A 23899-nucleotide genomic window follows, 5' to 3' on the forward strand; every position below is an offset into this window, starting at 1 on the left:
TGAGCAGATAGTGCCCAAGACGCTACATTTCAATGGTATAGCCAAGAGGATGAACCATACCATTATAGAGAGGATGAGATGCATCTTGTCTCATTCTAAGTTACCAAAGAGTTACAAGGTAGAAGCAATACGTACAGCCGTACATGTGATCAACCTATCGCCTTCAAAGCCTCTGAATAGTGATTATCTAGAAAGAGTATGGTCAAGCAGAGATGTTAATTATGGATACTTGATGGTATTTAGGTGCAGATCATTTGTTCATATTCCCAAGGATGAGAGATCCAAGCTTGATGACAAAACCAAACAATGCATTTTTCTTGGTTATGGGGATGAGAAGTTTGGTTAAAAGCTTTATGATCCGATTAACAAGAAGGTAATTTAAAGTCGAGATGTTGTGCTCTTGGAAGATCAAACAATAGAGGACTTTGAGAATGGGGAGAAGCTAGAAGCTTTTGTTAATGACCTCGTTGATTTAGAATTGGAAGTTCCGGCAGTGGAACAAGCTAAGCGACAGATGGCATTGAGAATGCAGAGAACCATGGGTTTGAGGCTCATGATGATGATCCTATTGTTCATGATGGGATTGAACCTATTGAGATAGATGATGCAGATAAAGTGCATAACCCACCACCTAAGCAAGAAGAAGTGCATCATCCTGAGCCACAAGAATAAGATGAGGTGAAGAGATCCGAGAGAGAAAAACAAGCTTCAACTAGATACCCACCACATACGTATGTATTACTATATGATGGTGGAGAACACATGTACTATCAAGAGGCTCTTGAAGGTATATATGGAGAGAAATGGTTGAAGGATATACAAGATGAGATGGGTTCTTTGCATAAGAATCGCATAATATCGCACACACCTGCAAATCTGTAAAGGCATAAAATCGCCCAGCAAGTAATAGCCATAAACAAATCTTTTCAATTCAAATCTAAATAAAATATACCAAGCATATGAAATCAAATAGAGTAGTCACACACTATAACTCGTTACATCAATAGTAGCAGAACCCATAAATTCACTCTTTTATAATCTAAGATTATACTAAAGCAATTCCTTTTTATTTAATCTCACAAAACCAAGTAGTTCAAAACTTAACCTTATACATAATGTGTATATAGCTCAAAACTTTGAAAATACATCACTGCACATATATACTTAAATCAATCAATAACTCACTCATCACTACAAGTCTGGATACAGGACCAAAAGCATAACAACACAAACAAAACAAACTTCAAGTTAACCTAGATGTTCAACCAAACAATAATAACCAAACTCAACAAGGAATACCAACATACTAATTAACCTAGTCATGCACCAAATCTCAAAATAAAGTACACACACAGTAATAGTGTCGACAAAGTCGAAACTATACTTGGTCATAGTTTATTTAAACGAAAGATAAGCTTGTAGACATACTTGCCTCAAATCCTTCAAGGTCCCAGCAAGAAAGCCATGTAGGCTCCAACGACCTGAATCAATTCCACCAAAACTTCTCACCTATTAGAGCAAGGTGGTCAAGGTTGTTGACAGTTTTTAACCCCCCAAAAGAACTGAATTTCTGACTTCTCAAACTAAACCACCAAGTAAACCATATGTCAAAACAAAGCCCTTCAAAACTAGATTATGAGGATCCAAAGGGCATCCAAACCCGATTCTTATAGAGAAAGCTATCATTGTTATGGTGACAGATGCCAAAACTGATCAAAAACTGATTTTGTTCTTTTATTTCTTCTTTCTAGTATATATTGAATTAAATGGGTGGTCCTACCTTGAACAACCATAACCCTAGCCTCCTCTCCTCTTTTATCATCAGATGATCGGTGAGTATTGTTAGTAGAAGAAAATGATAACATCTCTTAAATCTTTGGTCATTCAAAGAAGGTGAAGAATCTCCCTGATTATCTTAAGTTTTCCCATCGATTTTTGTCTTGCACCACAGCCATATAGGCTTTCATAAAGAACGAGATAAATCTGGGGTATTCCCTCTCAAAGTTTATTGAGTTGCACTAGTTGGTTTCGTAGGTCAAACTAAACCATGGGTTGTTCACTAACCCAACCTCTTATTTAATGGACATGTTTTAACTTCTCAAAGCCCACTAGAAGTTTAATACCAAACCCAAAAATATGGGATTTTACAAATGTTGATTCGATGAAGTCCACTTCTAGTTATCTATTTACATTTGTAGGGGAGCAGTTTTATGGTAATCGAAGTTGCAAAAATGTGGTGCCCTCTCTACTACAGAAGTCGAGTATATTGCAACTATTGAGTGTTGCAAATGTTTTCGGTCTTACATAAGTTCTTTCCTTCAATCTTCACTATTGACGTTTGAGTAGTCTTTCTTCTATAAAGAAAAGATGTGAAACAAAGCAGAGGTGAGATAGTGATTGAGTGGAGGTGTGCTTTCCATGGTTGTTTTGCATGCTTCGTCTTATATAGGCATGCCAAACCATGGGATGGTTGCCAATTGTAGCCCTTTTAATTCAATTTTTTTTTTCCTTCTGTGGGTGATTTCTAGTTGTTTCGAGTTTCGTCTTACAATCTAGTTGGAATGACTTTAACTAGGGCTAACTAGAGAGTAGGAGAGGAAAAACTAGATTATCTAGAAATAAAGCTAGTCCTCTTCACTATATTTGCCTACTTGCAAAACAAGAGGTGGAAGATCTAGGGAGGCCAAACCATGGGATGGTTCGCAATTTGAGTCACCTAAATTCAGAAATCTTTTCCTTCTATTAGGTGGATCACTCTCCTCATAGTAATTTTTATTAGTAGTTTTCTCTTTTTCTATTATTGTTTTAGAAAAACATGCATAGATGGGTAATGAATTATACACGAAATCAAATATTAGTGTATAAACTTTTTTTTGAGCAAATTTAGGTAACGAAGTGTACCACGTTTTTCATTTTTTTTCACATGTGTCAAGTTTTTTTTCTTTTTCTCTAATTATGTGTCACTTATTTTCCTATGTGGCAACCTAGTGGCAATCTTACACGTATGAAAAAATTGGAGGAAAGTGAAATAGAACCCAATGTTGCAAAACGTTGTACACTTCATTACACAAATTTGCTAAAAAAAAAGTTTATACACCAATGTTTGCTTTCGTGTATAGTTCGTTACCCATCTATGCATTTAATCCTATTATTTTAAGTAATTTAGGAATAAAAACCTAAAAAAAAAAAAAAAAAAAAAAAAAAACCTTTCTCTCACCCTTTCATAAATGTTTGTTTTCTCCGTTCTTTTAATGCAAGATTCTCGATATTTAATATAGTTTTGTGAACTTTTTAATAAAACAAAACGGGCAATGGATTCTACACAAACTAACCCCTAGAAAAACGCAATCTAGGGGTGGTTTGAGATCAGTTTTGCTTACTAAGAATCGCCTATATCACCGAGCTATTCACATGGGTTAGGACATTCCATGTGTTGCGCAGTAAATCTCCCAACTCACGTATTTAAAGCTATGTCTGTCTGGATTAGGTTCGCCCCAGAGTCGATACGAAAGTTGCCTAAGATTACCTGTTATGGTTTGTTTTACTATTAAAGTCAAGAATCACAACTTTTTGAATACGAGTATCTTTAAACATCTCTCCACAATTTTAAAAACTAGAGGATATAAAATTGAAAATTATATGCCCTGGAGTAGCAAAAATGATACCGGTTTCATGTATAATTTTATCTTCTTGTCAAAAACTCTATATGGTTAGAGATATCTTTTGCATGGGGAAAAAAAAAACCAGGTGTCTCCAGACGAGAATTAAACAAATAGAGTAACCCAAAGTGCTACTATTCTCTATTTAATTCTATCTTTTTGCCTCCACCTCTCTATGTCTCGAGAATCTGACGTTAAAAGGCTCAAACTTGTACAAATTTTCAAAAATTCTACATTTCTTCTCAAATTGTTTCCCCCTCTTAATCCCTTTTTCTCACAGCTTTCAATTTTTTTCTAAAATGCCTTTTGTTAAGAACAAAAATGTTCCACCTAGCAAGACTAGATGGATTAGTTTCAAATACCGTGTGCAAGCACTTCCTAAAGAACTGCAGTTAAAGATATAGATACTTATACTAAAAACCATTCCTGGTTTGGGTAAGACCTCATACGCACATAAGAGACACGCTATGAGAGAAGGCTGGTGCTTGAATTGTCAAACACCAACTTGCCCTTGTCTTCAACCTCATAGTAATTATGCTTTAAAATTCTACACGTGTCTTCCTCTAGTGCATCACGCTTAGTCTCATGGAGTTATTCAGCCCTCTAGTTGGGATTAACTCCGGCTTTTGAAGAGTCTTTGGAATCTGACTTAAAACAATCTACCTTTTGAAATTCTAGTTAAAAAATTATCCAAAACCCAAAAAAATTAATTAAAATTTTCTTTCCCTTGTTTGTATATATTTCCATCCAGTTCTTTTTCGTTTATTTCATTCATATGTTTTTCATCCACCGTTGGATGTGAGTGTACCCTATATCATTGTGTAGCATTTTTTGATGCTAATTGTTTTGGTACCTCATGGGTCAGGATCGGACGAATAACGAAGCGTGGATCGACTTTTGATGTTGGGAAGGCACTAGGGACATGATCGGAATTACCTGATTTCATTTGGGCTTGGGCCAAATTTTTGAAATAACTTAAAAAGGCATGTGCCTTGCACGTGCCATCTTCTCGTATATATAACTCGCGTCTACCCAACTTAATCATCGTCCCAAAAATTCCCAAACCCTAGCCGTACCAAACCAGCTCGCACCCGCCCCTTATAAACTCGTGACCGCCCACCCACCTTCAAACACCACCACTCCAAATTTTCACAGTAAGCTCCATTTTCAATCCCCATTCCAACTAAAAAAAACCTCAATTTCATCAATACCTACCCAAAATGGCTTGAGTCCTAAAAATCGTGTCAGAGCAAAATTTTGAACCCATTTTCAATTTCGATATATTTGAAGTGCACTTCAAGGATGATATTAGAAGAAGAGGATGGGAGTCTTTGGTTTTGTTGGAGGACACAAGTTATTCTCCCTCTCTCACTTTTTCATTTTACATCGATATGCAATGAAGGGAGGATGACCGAGTCATGGTTGTCAGGGATGGACACACGTTTGAGCTGAATAAGGAATTAGTGAGTACGATTCTGGGGATTCCTCTGAAGGTCTATACTTAGACAGAATAGTCCCCAGACAAAAAGACCATCGATGTTATGATGGCAGAGACATTCCTCAAGGGCAGGTAGAACCCTACTTCACATTGCGCGTTTCACAGGTTGCTGCGAAGAAATCAGTTGGCGATATTTCAGTGGACAACCTATAACTTGATAGGCTCAGCCAAGCCTTTTGATATCGGTAAGGCGATGCTCCACATCCTGTGGATTCTTTAGGAGTAGAATAACAACTTTTGCATCGTCACCTTCGTATGGGAGCAACTCTACAAACCCAAGAGATCCACTGTTTCTTTACTAGTGTTAGTTACGAAGATCATGCAGCACTGGGGTTTCGCTGCTACTGACGCTCTAGGGGAGGTAAGGGACACTACCATTGGTCCTATTTATGCCCAATGCGTCCAGCGAATATGGTATCGACTTGTAGCCAGAGCCGCTGAGCACGCACGAGATACTGCCGCACCTATTCCAGTGGACTACTTCGTTGAAGGTGCTAAAGTTATAGTATATGTGGTGGTCTTCAAAAGAGTGGAAGTGAGGTTCACCATAAATTGTTTGGAGCTTAAATGGTTTGGGAGTTTAGGACAAGTATTTGTTTACTAGTTTATGAATAACATTGAAAGAAAATCTTAAGTGAGTTTAATGATTGTAAAACATAACTTGAAAGCAATGAAAGGAAATGATTGATGGAAGAAAGAACAACAACGAAAGATGATTGATTGATTGAAATATCGAAGCAAATAACAAGATTGAAATGAAGAACAATAAAGTAAATGAGTTGAATGTAAAAAGACTAGAAATTAAATCCTATATGACACTAGAATAAATCTAGGTCACACTACTCTTACAAACCAAATGGTTTGGACCGTAAATGCAATGGATGCCTAATTCTCTACATCTCTTTGGCTTATATATGACAACATTTACAAAACTACCCCTCTCCTATAGATTCATGATACCTCAGAACTTGCTTTTACTTTATGTTTTTCTCTTTTTCCTTTTGCTTTTTGATTTCTTCTTGATCAAAATAGGTTTTAGAGAAAGCCATATTTTGTGTTAAGGATATCTATCTATGGTCTTTTGAGTTGAGGACTTCGAATTTTAGGTCCTTGGTTATGAGTCATTGACCTTTGACCTTGGACCTTTGACTTTGACTTTGACTTTGACTTTTTCATTGTAGCTTCCAGTCTTTATAATAAGCGTAACTGAGGCTCCTTTTGGTGGTAAGACGCATCTTTTATGATAAGTGGTCTGAATTTCACTATAACCTGAAAAAGGCAATAAAAGCTATGAGTTATATTTTCATTAAGCGTAAGAAGGGCTGTAATGCAGTAATGTAAGGGTAATAAAATGCACATTTGGGAGCTGATCACCACCCCCAAATAGCATCTTGCTTGTCCTCAAGGAAGGATGAGAGAAAAAACTAAGATCACAAATGAGTGATTTATTATAAGTTATATTAATCTCATTTCGCTGAGTGTGATTGCATTGACCATATACAACAAGGCCTTAAACTACTACGAATTCCCTAGTCGACGAGTTTTAAGTCTCGTGAGAGTTTTCCAGTGAAGGTACTCACAAACTTATTCTATTTAGTACAAAGGGTCTTGTTTCCTTATTTATTCTCAGAAGTCTATACATCTCATTAGCGGGGAATAATGATAAGATCTTTTGAACTTATAATAACATATGTATAGTAATTTAATTACCTAAAGATAAATGTGCAAAACATTAGCAATGAAATGCAAAAGCAGAGTTGTTTCCGAGACTTTTAGAGAGCGTCCTTAAGGTGGGTTCTCACAAAGGTGTGTTGCAATCACAACTCTCTGATAGATTCACTCAAGTTTTGTTCTTTCAAGTGCAGCGGGCACTTATATTCCTCACATACTCAAATGAAGTCCAAAGAAACCAGGGTCGATGGATCACCCTTGCCACTTACTCTCACAGCATCCTATTCCTAATTGAGCTTGAGATCTCTTATTAGGAGTTACGGGGCTAGGGTGATGGTTCAGAAAGATAAAGGAAGGAAAAAAATATGATAAGTTAAGAAACTGGGTCCTCAAGATACTTATAACCAGAGAAGAACCTTGTTTTGGTCTTTGCTTTCGAATTGTGGTTCATTCTTTTATCCCTTTGGCTTTGTGACTCCATATGATTCTTAATTTTGGGAGATTCCTTTTGGCTTTGTGACTCCTTTTGATTTTGAACTTTTGGGAGATTCGATTTTTTTGATTCCTTTGATTTTTTTTTTTGGAGTTTTGGTTTTTGGTGGGTTTTTCTTTTCTTTTGTTTCTTTTTTTTCGAAGCAACTAACTGATCTATTTTTGTACAAGGTCTTCTATTCTCTTTTTCTAATATCTATCCAATTCTCAACTCATCAGCTGGGTAATCTTTTTATTATGTGTTCTAACGGGTCAGGATTTTATGGTGAAGAAAAAATAGACTTTTAGAAAATGTTGAAGGTTCAAAAGGGGTAACTAGAGGAAAAACTATCTTTTTGAGTTTTTAATGTTTATTTGGTTGTATCAATCCAAAAAGGGCTTAAATTCTCTCATAGGATATGGCGTGGTGATCAAACAAGTGGACATGTGGTCTTTCTATCCGGATATCCTTTGTGTCATCACTCAATAATCATTCAGATGAGGTTTTTTTCTAGATTCTCACAGGATATGGAACTTAATTGTTCTAACCTTGGTCTCGGAAACTCACTGCTATATACGAACAAATGCTGATGCATGCTGATAAGAGCCCAAAACTGTAGTTTTAACCTTGTAACAATCATACTTTTAGACCAATTATGTGAGTAATAATTAAGAGTTAATACTGATTACGTGTTTTTATGCGTTTCAGGCTTCAAAGTCAATTATGTGCAGAAATGTGCCACTTTGATAAGATAAAGGAGCAATGGTTGGTTGCTAAGGAGTTCTGTGATTAAAGGCCAAGATTCAAGAAGACAAAGCCTTTCTAAAGCCCGGTCAAAGCTGAAAAGTCAAAGTCAACGCGGGCAGAAACAACACACAAAGTCAGCAGAACTTCCGATCGTCGTATCTTTGGACTCAGACCTCGGAATTGGGTCTACCTTATGTCAAAACGACCGGCTCAGAGAGAGCTTTCCAATGGTTTAAGAATTAGCCCAATCAGATGAGTAGAAGTGGACGAAAAGTCTGTCGAAGTCAACTGCAGCTGAAGATGCCTTTTTGGACTGAAAGAATTGGGTTTTGGGCCTGATTCTCTGGCCCAAAACATGGCTCCAAGCCCATGCACGATTTTTGGATCTGAAACATATAAAAACAAAAGCTTAGCTCTTTATTAATGGTAGCTAGTCAGACCTAAAACTATAGATAATTCTGGATCTAGTTTTCATTAAATAAAAGTAAGTTTAGTTCATTTCAATTCTTGTTTTAGATTAATCTTTAGAATCATTGTTCTTCATTAGTTTGATAAATAAAATAGCTAGTTTGTCAATTTCGATTTTGTCATTTCAATTTATAGATCTAATTTTAATTCTTGTTGAGTATCATTTCTGAGTTGTTAAATTAGATTGAAGTATTGTTAGTTAAATTAGCCAAGTTAGAATTTTGGTATGATGTTTAGTTATAATTCAATGAGAAATAATGGTTTGATGAATCAAGGCTAAAGCCTCCATTAGAGGGATTGATGAAGCCTTGATGTAAACTTAGTTATATAGTGTAGAATTGTTTTAGAGTCTATTCCATTCTAGAAGGTCGTGTTTCGCCATGAGAATGGGTGGACGACTTCACATGCTAGTTATAATTGGCAGAAATGCCATGCTAATTAGGGATTAGAACAAGCAATTCTTACCGTAATAACGTAAGAATTGGATTACAACAGTCTATGCTAGGTGATTAAGTTGGATTCGAGATGGATTCACTTCCCCTCTAATTCTTTATCTAGATTCACATTTCAGTATTCCGTAGCATTTCGTTATTCGTAACTTGTCAATTGAATCCACCCCGTAGTATAGAATTCCCCTCGTAAATCTCTCACTAGACATAAGACCGATTAGTTAACTACGAAATCATTCCTTGCTAAAGAACTAGGAGTGGAACGAATTTGTTACTCCACTCTATTTCGATTGAATTGAGAGTAGAAAACTTGATAGCAATTAGTAAAAATAAGATTTAGTTTACTTACGTTTTGAGTTTCATCGCCCATTTCGTAGGCAAACTTTATCTTGTTACATTTATCACATGCCATTCATGAAAAGATACAAAAACTATTATACGTATATTAGTCTAAGTTCGAAGAACAAGTCCTTACTCTATTACTATAATGAGACTTCTAAACTTTTTATTCATCATAGAAAAGTGATAAGAGCCCAAAACTGTAGTTTTAACCCCTTAATAATCATACGGTTAGACCAATTATGTGAATAATAAGTAAGAGTTAATACTGATTACGTGTTTTTATGCATTTCAGGCTTCAAAGTCCATTATGTGCAGAAATGTGCCACATTAGCGAGATAAGGAGCAAAAGTCAGCAGAACTTCCGAATGCCATATCTTTGGACTCAGACATTGGATTGAGGCCTACCTTATGTCAAAACGACCGGCTCGGAAAGATCTTTCCAATGGTCCAAGCCTTGACCCAATCAGAGGAGCAGAAGTGGACGAAAAGTCTGTGGAAGCCAACTGCAGCTGAAGAGGCCTTTTTGGACTGAAAGAATTGGGTTTTGGGCCTGATTCTCTGGCCCAACCCATGGCTCCAAGCCCATGCACGAATTTTGGATCTGGATGTATAAAAACAAAAGCTTAGCTCTTTGTTAATGGTAGCTAGTTAGACCTAAATTAAGATATAGAATTCTAGATCTAGTTTATTTAATTAAATTAAGTTTTAGCTCCATTTAAATTCTTGTTTTAGATTAAATCTCTGAATCATTGTTCTTGATTGATTAGATAAATAAAGTAGTATTTTTATCAAGTTCGAATTTGTCATTTCCATTTTAGATCTAAATTCAATTCTTGTCATTGTTTTATTCCAGCCATTAAATTAGATTCATTATTGCTAAATTAAGTAATTCTCAATTTCTCACATTATGTTTAGTTTAGATTCAATGGTAAATGTTAGATTGATGACTCAAGGCTAAACCTCCATTAGAGGGGTTGATGAAGCCTTGATGAAAACTTAGTTGTTTAGTATAGAAACGTTGTAGAATCTATTCCACTATAGAAGGTCGTGTTTCGCCATGAGAATGGGTGGGCGACCTCACATGCTAGTTAGTACTTGGTAGAAATGCCATGAACACTAGGGATTAGACTCGAAATTCTTGCCGTGAAAACGTAAGAATCGAGATACCACAATCTATGCTAGGTCATTAAGTTAGATTCGAGGTGGATTCAATTCCCCTCTAATTCCTTTATCTAGAGTCAAACAATAGTATTTCCATAGCATTTGTAGTTAATTTCTAGTAATCATCTTAATTAAGTATCGTAGTTTAATATTTCGTAAATCTCTCATTGACTTAAGACTGATTTCTTAGACTTAGAGAACAATTCGTGCTAGAGAACTAGGAGTGGAACGAACTTCCTACTCCACTTAGTGCAATTCGCATCGAGAGTAGAAACTTTGATAATAGACTCGTAAAAGGATAAGTTATAGTTTACTTACGTTGTGAATTCATAGTTCATTTAAGTAGGTAGACTATTCATTTTACATTTATCAAAATGGCTGCCATCTTAGTTGCACTTTAGCATTGTTTTCTTTGTAGAAGTAGTTATTTTAAGTCCCATTAAACCCACCCACCCTTGTTTGATTCATACTGTGGTTGCCGTTTCAGTTTTGGAAAAATTCGAGAAAATACGAAGGGCCAAAAAGAGAGAGCGACCCGCTATCTTCTCGAATTTCGTTTACAAGAGAGCGCACCCGCTTCAAAGAGAGCGCGACCAGCTTATCTTACATCGAGCTCGACATTGCCTTGAGCGCCAGCAATACTTCAATGGCCCCCGCCCGCTTCTCACGAAAATTCAGGATTTCCACAGTTTGATTCGAACTTCGAGTTGTCAAGCTTTTCAGTGTTCTAATCTCTTATATACACTGAACACAGCGCATACAAGACGCTATTCATAAAAGCGAAGCAAGGACGCTATCGGTATTCCTTTCTTCCACACCTCGCATTTCCGGTTAGAGGTTTTCTACTAGTATATCGTAATTGTTTGGAGTGTTGCATGTTAGTTAAGCTCAACTTAGTCTTGCATGAGATTAAGGTCCGGTCGAACAAAACAACAAACGTAATTACACCACAACAAACAAGTCTATCTAGTACACCACCCACGACACCTCTAACTACTATCACACACACCATACCGACATAATGGTGAAGAAAGAGAGACTCCTCTCGACTTTTACAAAAGCCTTGAGCGATAGCCCTAAATCGTGCATCGTTCTAGCAGACCGATGGGGGGATTTTGAATCCCCAAACATATTTAATTTGTTACCCGCTTTTCATGGGTTAGACCATGAAAAACCTTATCATTACATCGTGGGATTGAACAAGTCCTTACAACATTCCACCATCCTACGGTTGGTGCGGAGAAAATTAAACCGAGGGTATTCCCTTTCACCCTAGCCCGATAAGGCGTCTTGGTTAACGCCCAAGCCTAATTCGTGGACACGTGGGCTAAACTTGTTCATTTGTTTATGGAACATTTTTACCCACCCCTAAAGACGGATGAAATGCTTTCCAAGATCCATTTCTTCCCGTAACCCTCATGAATCATTTTTCGAGGCATGGAATCGTTTCACCGATCTCCTTATAGAGTGTCCACACCATAACCTAGCAAAAGACACGTTAGTTAGGTTTTTTTTTCAAAGGACTTCAACATCACCATAAAGAAGTCCTTGACATAATGAATGGGGGTAGTTTCCTAAGTAAAGGAGCCCCGGAGGCTTACAAATTTTTAGAAGACCAAACTAAACGGAATAATAATTGGGGGTGATGATATCCCCGCTCCGCTAGTTCTTCTTCTTCATCAAGGTCATTGGTATGTTTGAGAATAAAACCGATCAGAACTTAAAATTTACTCGAATCTCTAACTAAAAAGTAGAGGCTATTTCGTTCAACAAAAGCCTATCCCCGTCATGAATGTAAACTCCAACCCATGTAATTTCTGTTTGAGTCCAGAGCACCCTGACAATTATTGTCCTCTAGCTTATGAACAACAACCACTAGAGCAAGATAATGTTTACTCTATTAATAACTATCCTATTCCTAACGCCCCTTGGAGACAACATCCCAACTTCAGTTGGAGAAATAATCAACAAGTAACGCCTCCAGGGTGCAATAATCAAAACGTTAGGCAAGCAAACAATTATAACCAAGCTCCACCTAGACAAGGACAAGGTCAAGGGAATTATAATAATTATAACAACCAAGCGCAACCACGACAAGGTCAAGCACAAGGTCAGAATAATTATAATAATTACAATACCAATAGAGGTATCGTTCCGGTTAATAATAATAACTATCACAACCCACCCATAAATAATCAACGAGAGATAGTTCCAGTCGCACCACCCGTGACTACTACACCTACACAACCGGATCGTGATAGGCTTTTTATACAAGTTACCCAACAACTTTTCCAGACAATGACTCAATCAAACCAACAGATCTTACAATCCATAAATCAGGGCATACAACAGTTAGCCCAAGAGAAAGCCCAACCAAAAGGCGTGTTTCCAAGTCAAGCGATACCAAACCCTAAAACAGCAAACACAGCCTTTGAGGTAAACGGTAATTCTAGTACGGAAACTACAATCGTAGGTGACCTAAATGCCATCACCACTCTTCGTTCTGGAAGAGTGGTTGATAACAAAGTAACTACGCCTGTAGTTACCCCATCAGTACTCCCTACACCAGATATCGAACTAGATACCGAAATAGAAACTGAGGAGCCTACCACGGTAGAGGTACCAGTTAAATCACAACCAAAGAAACAGAAAGCCAAGGTTACACAACAAGTAGAGCAATATGCGAAATATAGAGCGAAACCACCGTTCCCCCAAAAATTAGCTATGCTAACTAGGGATACAAACTTTGAGGAAATTAGGAACGTTTTCAAGAATCTAACGATAAACCTCCCTTTTCTCGAAGCTATTAAAAAGCTTCCTAACCACGCTAAGTTTCTTAAAGAGTTGTGCACTACTAGGCGTAAGACGAACATATCCAAAGACGCCTTTTTAACTGAACAGTTCCCAACTTTATCCGAAAATAATGGAATTGTTAAGTACAAAGGACCACGGTCGCCCCATCGTAAAATGCACCTTAGGAGATTCCCACACGACGACCGCTTTATTAGACACGAAGTGTTAACTTACTCCCGTGATTACTTGTATAAACAAATAGGTCTACAGGAAATGCAACCTACAAAAATAACGTTGCAATTAGCGGACAGGTCAATTAAGTATCCTAAAGGTGTAGTGGAAAACGTGCTTGTTAAGGTTCAGGATTTCTACTATCCTACTGATTTTGTTATCCTCGATCTGAGAAGTCGCTAATGACTCGCATACCCGATCATCTTAGGGCCCCTTCTTGGCAACTACCAACGCGCTTTATAAATTGTCGCGATGGAAAGATGTCCTTATCTTTTGGCCATCTTTCTGTCGAGGTAAATGTTTTTAAAATGATGAAACAGTTACCAGATTCGTCTATAGATGGGGAGGTTAGCATGATCGAGAGTTTAGCTCAAGATTATTTTAACAACACGCGTTTCACGAAAACAATATGTACAAATTCCTTTCTTTTGGAACTTCGATTTTGTGAATGATTCCTACTTAGAGGAGGTCAACACCATCCTGGAATCCACACCAATTGTAGACCCGTCGGTTGCTCCATATACTGAGTATGAAGACTTGCTACCTAAGCAAGTATTCATTACGCAAGATAAGGACACTTATGAAACATCAACGGACAGTCTGTCCACACCAGTACTTAAACCTCTTCCCCGAGTTAAAATATATTCAACTTGATCCGGATGGTAGTCACCCGATAATTATATCTTCTCTGTTAACTAAAGATGAAGAGACATCGTTAATAAGGGTGATTAGGGAACATCGGTCTGCGATTGGTTGGTCCTTAGCTGACATTAAGGGCATCGACCCTAATGTCTGCACTCATCGTATACATTTGGAGGATAACGCGAAGACTTCTCGAACCTCGCGGCCGTCGCTTGAACCCCGCCATGAAAGAGGTGGTTAGGGAAGAAGTCTTGCGATTACTTTCGATCGCGGGTATTATATACCCAATCTCCGATAGCGAATGGGTAAGTCCCATTCATGTAGTTCCTAAGAAGTCGGGAATTACCATGGTGCGTAGCGGGAAGGGTGACTACGTTGTCACTCAAGGTCCTATGAAATGGAGAATCAGTATTGATTCTGACGCGTTTAAATGCTATGACACGAAAGGATCACTTTCCCTTACCATTTATAGATCGGATGCTTGAGCGTCGGCTGGTCATGCCTTTTATTGTTTCTGGATGGCTACTCGGCTATTTTCAGATTATTATTGATATTGATGACCAAGAAAAGACAACCTTCACATGTCCCTTCGAACATATGCCTATAAGCGAATGCCTTTTGGCCTTTGTAATGCTCCCCGGTACCTTCCAAATGTATGCTTCATATATTTAGTGACATGGTAGAGCTTTATGGAAGTTTTCATGGATGATTTTTCTATCTATGGAGACTCCTTCACGATCGTTTGTCTAACCTGTCTAAGGTTTTGACACGGTGTGAAGAAAAGAGCCTCGTTTTAAATTGGGAAAAGTGTCATTTCATGGTCAAAAAGGGCATAGTATTAGGTCATATTGTATCTAGTGATGGCATCGAAGTAGATAAAGCCAAACTAGATAAGATAGCGACCCTACCTAAACCACGGACTGTCCGTGAGATTAGAGCCTTTCTAGGCCATGCAGGGTTTTATAGGCGGTTCATTAAAGATTTTTCGAAAATAGCTAGGCCTTTAACTAACTTGCTTTTGAAGGATGCAATCTTTGATTTTAATTTTAACTGTAAACAGGCTTTTGACACCTTAAAAGCCGCCCTAACCATCGCACCTATTATACAGACCTCGATTGGTCAAAACCTTCGAACTCATGTGTGATGCTAGTGACTATGCAGTTGGTCTTTGTCTTGGGGACGAAAAATAGATAATAAGTCCATTTTGTTATTTATTATGCTAGTAAAACATTAAACGACGCTCAACGGAATTACACAACAACTGAAAAAGAATTCTTAGTCTGTCATTTATGCTTTAGATAAGTTTAGATCCTTATTTGGTTGGTTCTAAAACTTTAGTTTACACGGACCATGCGAATTCTTAGGTACCTTCTTGCAAAGAAGGATGCTAGCGAGATTAATCCGATGGATTCTTCTCCCCGCAAGAGTTCACATTAGAAATAAAAGACAAAAAGAGGGTCGAAAACGTAGTTGCCGACCACTTATCTAGACTTACAAATGACGATAGTAGTGATTTCGAGTCCATACCGACTCTTTTTCCGATGAGCATCTGTATGCTATTTTTTCATCACCATGGTATCCGGACATCGTAAATTATTTAGCGGCTGATGTTATGCCTCATAATTGGTCAAGAAATGAACGTAAGAAGTTCTTGGCCAGAGTTAAGTTATACTATTGGGATGAGCCCTACCTTTTTAAGTATTGTGCGGATCAGATTATTCGTCGTTGCATTCCCCAGTGGGAATATAATGAAGTTCTATCCTTCTGCCATGACAAAGAGTGTGGTGGCCACTTTAGTGGAATGAAAACAGCCGCTAAAGTTCTTCAATGTGGATTTTATTGGCCTACCCTTTTTAAGGATGCCCAAGTGCATTGCAAGACCTGTATTCGTTGCCAACAACTTGGCGAATCACGAAGCGTAATATGATGCCATTAAATCCACTCTTAATAGTAGAAATTTTTGATGTTTGGGGTATTGATTTCATGGGCCCCGTTCCTCGTTTCCCACGGTTATATTTATATTCTAGTTGCCGTGGACTACGTGTCTAAATGGATAGAGGCCCTAGCTTGTCGTAGCAATGACCATAAGACAGGTTGTATTTTTATTAAAGAATATATTTTCGTCGGTTTGGCATTCCTAAAGCCATCATTAGTGATGGGGAACACATTTTGCAAACAGAGTTGTTGCATCCCTAGTTAAAAAGTATGGAGTTACACACAAAATAGCAACTCCTTATCATCCACAAACAAGCGGACAAGTAGAAGTTTCTAATAGGGAAATCAAAAAGATTTTAGAAACAACAAGAAACCCCGATAGGAAAGACCGGGTGAAGTTGCCTATCGGATGCCTTATGGGCATATAGAACTGCTTTCAAAACTCCTATAGGTATGTCTCCCCTTTAGACTTGTATTTGGGAAACCATGTCATTTGCCGTTGAATTAGAGCACCGTGCTCGTGGGCTATAAAAAGCCTTAATTTCAATATTGATGAGGCGGGCGCCAAACATGAAGTTACAATTAAATGAGCTTGAAGAAATCCGTGGCGATTCTTACGATCTCATGAAGGATTATAAAGCCAACATGAAACGTGTTCATGATAAGCATATCTGCGTAAAGAGTTTGTGGTCGGACAAAAGGTTTTGCTTTACAACTCCCGTCTACATATTTTCCTGTGGAAACTAAAACCCGTTGGTGCGGTCCTTTTTCGTTATGAAGTCACCCCTTACGGGGCAATTACCTTGGTAAATCCCAATGACAACGGTACCTTTCAAGTTAATGGTCAACGGTTAAAACATTTTCACGAACTTTTGTCCCCTCGATGTGGAGGAAGTCCTTTTTACGGGACCCGTCTATGAGGACGACCTTGTCATTTGGTGTACTTACTTTCATTTCCATATCTTGATAAGTACACCATTCAGGTAACGGGCCCTCCCTATGGAGTGTGTGGCTGTAAGTACGGATCCTAAGTCCACAGTTCACATAATTCACGTTTTCCACTTTCGCATGTTTTCGTTTTTTTTTGAGTCATGTTCCTCTATGAAGTGAATTATGTATTTATTGTTTTTCGTGTTTCTTATAGTAAACAAATAAAAATAAATTAAAATTCATAAAAATCATAGACATAGCAATCCAACAAGTCTTGGGAATCGACTTTAAAGCGACCCTGACGCGTTGTAAACAAATTTTGTGGTTAAAAATTTGTTTGGGGTGGAAATCAGTCTTCCCATCCGGATTGCTCGAACTTTCTAGTTGTGTTGTTTAGGTCCATTAGTATAGTTCATTGGGGTTGACGTCATCTAATTTAGTGTTCATTAGTTCGCATAACTTACGTCATGCACGCTACTACGAGGCGTTTTCCACTATCTTATTCGTCACCCCCGGTTGGAATCGAGTGTTTTATGGATCATTGGATTGGAAATTCTCTCCTGATCATTTCCATATCTTATTCGCAAGAATCGGACCGATAACGAAGCGGGAAATCTAGTTTGAAATTGCGCTAAAAATCGACAAAAGTCGAAAAATACGAATTGGGCTTGGGCAATGACTCAACTCACCTCACCTAAGCCATTCTTTCCAAAACCAAATCGCGATCTTCTTCTTCTCCAGCCGCTTGACACAAATGTTAAATCCAAACCCTATCAACTGATAACTGTGAAATGAATAGTCTACCTACGAAATAAACTATGAATTCACAACGTAAGTAAACTAAACTTAATACTTTTACGTGTCTATTATCAAAGCTTCTACTCTCGATGCGAATTGCACTAAGTGGAGTAGGAAGTTCGTTCCACTCCTAGTTCCCTAGCATGGATTGTTTTCTCACGTCTAACTAGTAAGCTCTTAAGTCAATGAGAGCTTTTTACTGAAGGGTGTTATACTCACGATGAAACTAAAATGAGTCTACGTTGAATTTAACTACACGAATACTATGGAAATATGCTTGTTTTGAATCTAGATAAAGGATTAGAGGGAATTGAATCCACCTCGAATCCAACTTAATAACCTAGTATAGATTCTTGTATCTCGATTCTCTCGCGTTCTACGGCAAGAAATTCGAGTTCTAATCCCTAGTGTTCATGGCATTTCTACCGAAAGTACTAACTAGCATGTGAAGTCGTCCACCCATTCTCATGGCTTAAAACACGACTTTCTAGAGTGGAATAGATTCTACAACCAATTCTATACTAACCACTAAGTTTTCATCAAGGCTTCATCAAACCCTCTAATGGAGGATTTAGCCTTGATTCATCAAACTAACAATTCCCATTAAATCTAAACTAAACATAATGAAAAGATTCTAACTTTATGCGATTTCACTAAACAATAATCGAAATCTAATTAATAACTATGAAATGATAACAAACAATAATGGAATTTAGATCTATAAATCGAAATTGACAAAATAACTATTTTTATTTATCTAATCAATCAAGAACAATAATTTGAGAGTTTAATCTAAAACAAGAATTGAAATGAAATTAAACTTAATTAATCTAATGAAAACTAGATCTAGAATTAAGGTTTAATGGAGGCTAACTAATCTAATTTATTTTCTAACCTAACTATCTACCATTAACAATGAACTAAGCTTTTGTTCTTATACATTCAGATCCAAAAATCGTGCATGGGCTTGGAGCCATGTTTTGGGCCGAGAATCGCCCAAAACCCATTCTTCAAATTCAAAAAAGGCCTCTTCAGCTGCAGTTGGCTTCCACAGACTTTTCGTCCACTTCTGCTCCTCTGATTGGGTCAAGGCTTGGACCATTGCAAAGCTCTTTCCGAGCCGGTCGTTTTGACATAAGGTAGGCCTCAATCCGAGGTCTGAGTCCAAAGATATGGCATTCGAAGTTCTGGCGACTTTTTGCTCCTTTATCTCGCTAAAGTGGCACATTTACAAGATAATGGACTTTGAAGCCTGAAATGCATAAAACACGTAATCAGTATTAACTCTTACTTATTATTCACATAATTGGTCTAACAAGATGATTATTAAGGGGTTAAAACTACAGTTTTGGGCTCTTATCAAACCCACCCCAAACACATTTTGCTTGTCCTCAAGCAAATATGAGAAATTAGAATAAGTGACCAAAATGGAGTTCTACCTAATCTCGTTTTTAGCTGAGTGCGATTGCATTGACCATATGCAACAAGGCCTTAAACCACTAGGAATTCCCTAGTGGACGAAGTTATAGCCTCGTGAGAGTTTTCGATGAAGGTACTCACAAACTTCATCTATCTTACTGGCGACTAAGAAAATAAAACTATTGTTTCCTTATTCATGCTCAACTATCTATACATCTCTCTAGCAATTACATAAGAATAACCAGTCAAAACCCTAAGTTAATATATGCATAATAATCAATCATCTACAATAAACATATATACAATGAGTAGTACTATCAAATGTTTAGCAGGTTTGTTTCTGAGAACTCGGAATAGCGTCCTTAAGTAGGTTCTCACAATAATAGTCAAGAAACAACACTCTGATTTTTCACTCAAGTTTCGTTACTCCAGTGTACAGTGGGCACACTTTACCTTACAATCTCCATGACAACAAGGAAGCCGGGGTCAATCAAACACATCTGCCACTTACTATCACACTAACCTATTCCTAATTGAGCTAGAGGTCTTTATTAGGTGTTACGGGGATTAGGAGATGGTTTAAGAAGGAAGGAAATGGATATTCAAAAGGACAAGTCTGAGATAATAGAGTCTTCGTATTATGTAACTTAGAGAAAACCTTGTTATTTTCTTTTGCTTCTACACTTTGTTTCCATCCTTAGCCGTTTTTTTTTTTTTTTTTTTTTTTTCTTTTCCTTGGCTTTTGACTCCTTTTTATTCTATTTTTTGGAGTTTTTATTTTATTTCTATTTTTCTTTTCTTTGGATGGAAACTTCTTTTCTTTATTTTTTTGAAGCAAGTAACAATTTTTGTTTACACAGGTTTTTCTCTTCTTCTTTCTTCACTCATTCTATTCTCAGACTTATTCTAAATTGGGTAGGTTGATTTATTCTTTTTTTTTTTTTTTTTTGTTTTGTTTTTGTAACAGGGTAAAGGAATTGTGGTGTATGGAAGGCTAAAGAAAAGGCTCAGAGTGGTGACTAGCGGAAAATAATTCATAGGTTTGAATTTCTGGCTATATCGATCCAAAGAGCGGCCTAAATTCTCACTTAGGATATGGTTTAGTGATCAAGCAAGTGGACGTGTGATTTCTCTATCCGGATTTTACTTCTCCCTTGTGTCATTTCTCAAATGTTTCGCTCATATAAGGCTTTAGGCTATATTCTCACAGGATTTGTAGAATAAGTACTCTAGCCTAGATTTCAGAAACTTACTGCTAACAATCATAGATACTCATGTAATATATTTATAGATAGATGCAAAGATTATTACCTACGTATTAACCTACGTTTCTAACAATTATTCTGATGCAACAGCTATGTGAGACTTCTAGATTGTTAAGAGCATGGAGAAAGAAAACAATACCAATATTCCTAAGTGTATAGCATACTTTTTTATTTATATTTTTGAATTTTTGAAATTTTAACTAGAAAACAAGTGCATATTATACATATCTATATCCTAACAGGATGTCTTAATTACCGTGTTTCTATGCCCCCCAAACAAAAAGCATGCTTTGTCCTCAAAGCGTTGTAAATAAAGAGGGTAGGAAAAATACCATTGAAGCGTGAAATTCAGAAACATCTGCAAAACAATGTTAGAGCGCACTAATATAGGAAATAAAAAAATTGGAACTCTCTATAAGAGTTCCACCCATTATGGGGTTAACAGTAATTAAATTGCTTGGGACATAAGCGACACTACACTAAGAAACTAAAACTTACCTCCACTCCGGACATGCATATTATCTACCCAATAGCATCATGGGTCTTGTATTTCAGCGGGCATGGCAAGTCCAAGAACAATTGCTAGCAAGACCCATAAGCGGTTCCTAGCCTACGTGTGTGATCACCTCGCGAAACCAAGCACCATAAGTAGTGCTTTGGAACAAATCTTTGAAAGACTGCGTTATTATTATTATAGGAGATGTCATCTCAAAATTACGCTCTGGAATAGCTATGAATGATCTGGAAACTACCCGTAGAAAACTGGAATTTTTCTGGTCCACGGAAGTCAGCTGGCTGGCGCTTCATTATATATTATGAAGTCGCTCTGAAATTTTTAGAATTCCAGTGTTTTAGCGCGGGTCGCGCTCAACTTGGGCGCGGGCGCGCTCTAGGTCCAGTAGATGAGGGCGGGTCGCGCTCAGCTTGGGCGCGGGCGCGCTCTGAGCAAAATTCAGAACAAAAATATACAGAGCCTTGAAAGTGCGCTGTAGTAGGCATGAAAAGTCTTCGGAGTTGCTGAAAATTGAAAAAATGAGACTAAAAGCGTGGGAGTGAAAGGTGAGTGATGGAAATTAGGTGTAGTGTGGGTTGTGAGTGTAGAATGAATGAAGTTTATATAAAATCATCTTTGGAATAGATAACACCACCCCAAAAACAGTTTGGGAAGGTGGGATCAACATTAACTAATCACGACAATGAAAATAACGACATTATATTCATATTGTCATTCAAACAACATTTCACTACAAAAGTCAAAATTAACTACGGAATTTAACAACGTAACATCCTATCTACTAAAAATAATAAAAGACAACATCAAAACAACAAACAAGTAGAAATCTAGCTACTCTTCAAGGGAGCGAGGTGGGGTAAGAATAGGAATTTAAGTGATCAAGAATGGAAAAACCAAACACCCCACCCCCAAACAAATTTTTGAAAACAGGTTTGTAAAAATTTGTTTTAAAACGGGGGTCTTTTAAAGTCAGATTCCCGAGACTTGCTCGATTACTATTTTTATAGCTTTAAACTTTTTTACTTTTTATGAATTAGATTTAATATAAAGGAAAACAATAAGCAGTAAAGACATAATTCACACCATAGAGAAACATGACTCAAAAACCGAGAAAACATGCAAGAGTGGAAAACGTGAATTATGTGAAACGTGGACTTAGGATCCGGTACTTACAGCCACACACTCCATAGGGAGGGCCCGGTTACCTGAATGGTGCACTCACCAATATATGGAAATGAAAGGAAATGCACCAAACACAAAAATTGAGTCGTTTATATTCAGATACTCGAGACTTTATCTAAATATATGTATGAATATGCAGTTTATCATATATCAACAACCGAAATAGTTGTGGATCGTTCCATAAATAAATATCACAGAAAACATATCCAAACACAATCAAGCACCAAGATTTCCTACGACGCAGCCTAGTGGAATGAAAGCGAAGTCGAATAGACCTATAACATAACCGAGCATGCACCTTATGTTTCATCTTTGAACGAGAGGGTGTCCTAGTGAATAAGTGTGGAAAAGTGAATGGTTGTGGAAGATATGGTGGATTGGGATAAGTTTTAGAGGGAGAGCATGGAAAAAATGAGGATGTGGGTTTAGCACAAAACTCATTCATGGTGTAGTTAGGGACTGTCTCAAGTCTGAAAATGAAGGTGTCAAGTGGTTTATCCTTGGGAAGTATTTGTTTACTAGGTGGATTTAAAAAATCATGAAGCACAGGAGAAACTAAAGGATCGAGTGCAAACTCGAGGTTCCTTTGAAAAGGTGGAGGGTGGGGAATATTGGTGATGGAAGGTGAATGATTCTCAGCTAAGCGCTCTCAAGTCCATATCATCGAAATCTTGATATATGCAAGACATTCCTCAATAGGTGGGTCAAAAGGATCACTGGGATAAAGATTGAAAAATTCATCTTCCGTCATAGCATCAAGGGATGAATGGTTGTTGGCAAGAGGGGACTCGCGAAGTGGTAAAGAAGTGGTGCAAAAGAGTTGCAGGAATTCTTCTTCGATTTAAATCTACTACCCGAGGGAGTCATTGTTAAAGTCGAATTTCGAAGGAAAGGAATTTGTTAAGCTTGTTTCTCGGGAAACATGTTTTGAAGTAATCTTGAGCTAAGCTCTCGATCATGCTAACCTCTCCATGTGTAGATGAATCAGGATACTGTGTCCTAGTTTTAAAACATTTACTTCAACCAGAAAGATGGCCAAAGGACAAGGACATCGAACCATCGTGGCTTTATGGCGTTGGCGTTGGCGTAAGAAGGGGGGCCCTAAAATGATAGGTACAGTCGTTAGTGACTTACGTGTCTAGGACAAAGTCGGCCGGGTAGTAAAATTTTGGACTTTAACTAGCACGTTTTCAACCACCCCCTTAGGATACTTAATAGACCGATCGACTAATTGCAATGTCATTTTAGTAGGTTGCATCTCCTCTAGACCTATTTGTTTATACAAATAAAAGCGGGGAGTAAGTTAACACTAGCCCCCGTGTCTAATAAGCGGTCGTCGTGTGAGAATCTCCTAAGGTGCATTATGCGAGAGGGCGACCGAGGGTCCTTGTACTTAACAATTCCATTATTTTCGAGATAGCATTGGGAATTGTTCGTAAAAAAGCGTCTTTTGGTATATTGGTCTTACGCCTAGTAGTACCACAACTCCTTAAGAAACTTAGCATGGTGTGGTAGCTTTTTAATAGCTTCGAGAAAGGGAAGGTTTATAGTTAGATTTTGAAAACGTTCATAATCTCCTCATAATTTGTATCCCTAGTTAACATGGCTAATTTTTGGGGAAACGGTGTTTTCTCTCTATAATTAGCATATGGATCAACGGGATGTTTAACCTTGGCTTTTTGTTTCTTAGGTTGTGGTTTAACCGGTACCTCTACGGTTGTAG

This window comes from Coptis chinensis, chromosome 2 (genome assembly GCF_015680905.1).
Source record: "Coptis chinensis isolate HL-2020 chromosome 2, ASM1568090v1, whole genome shotgun sequence".
Taxonomy (NCBI): domain Eukaryota; kingdom Viridiplantae; phylum Streptophyta; class Magnoliopsida; order Ranunculales; family Ranunculaceae; genus Coptis; species Coptis chinensis.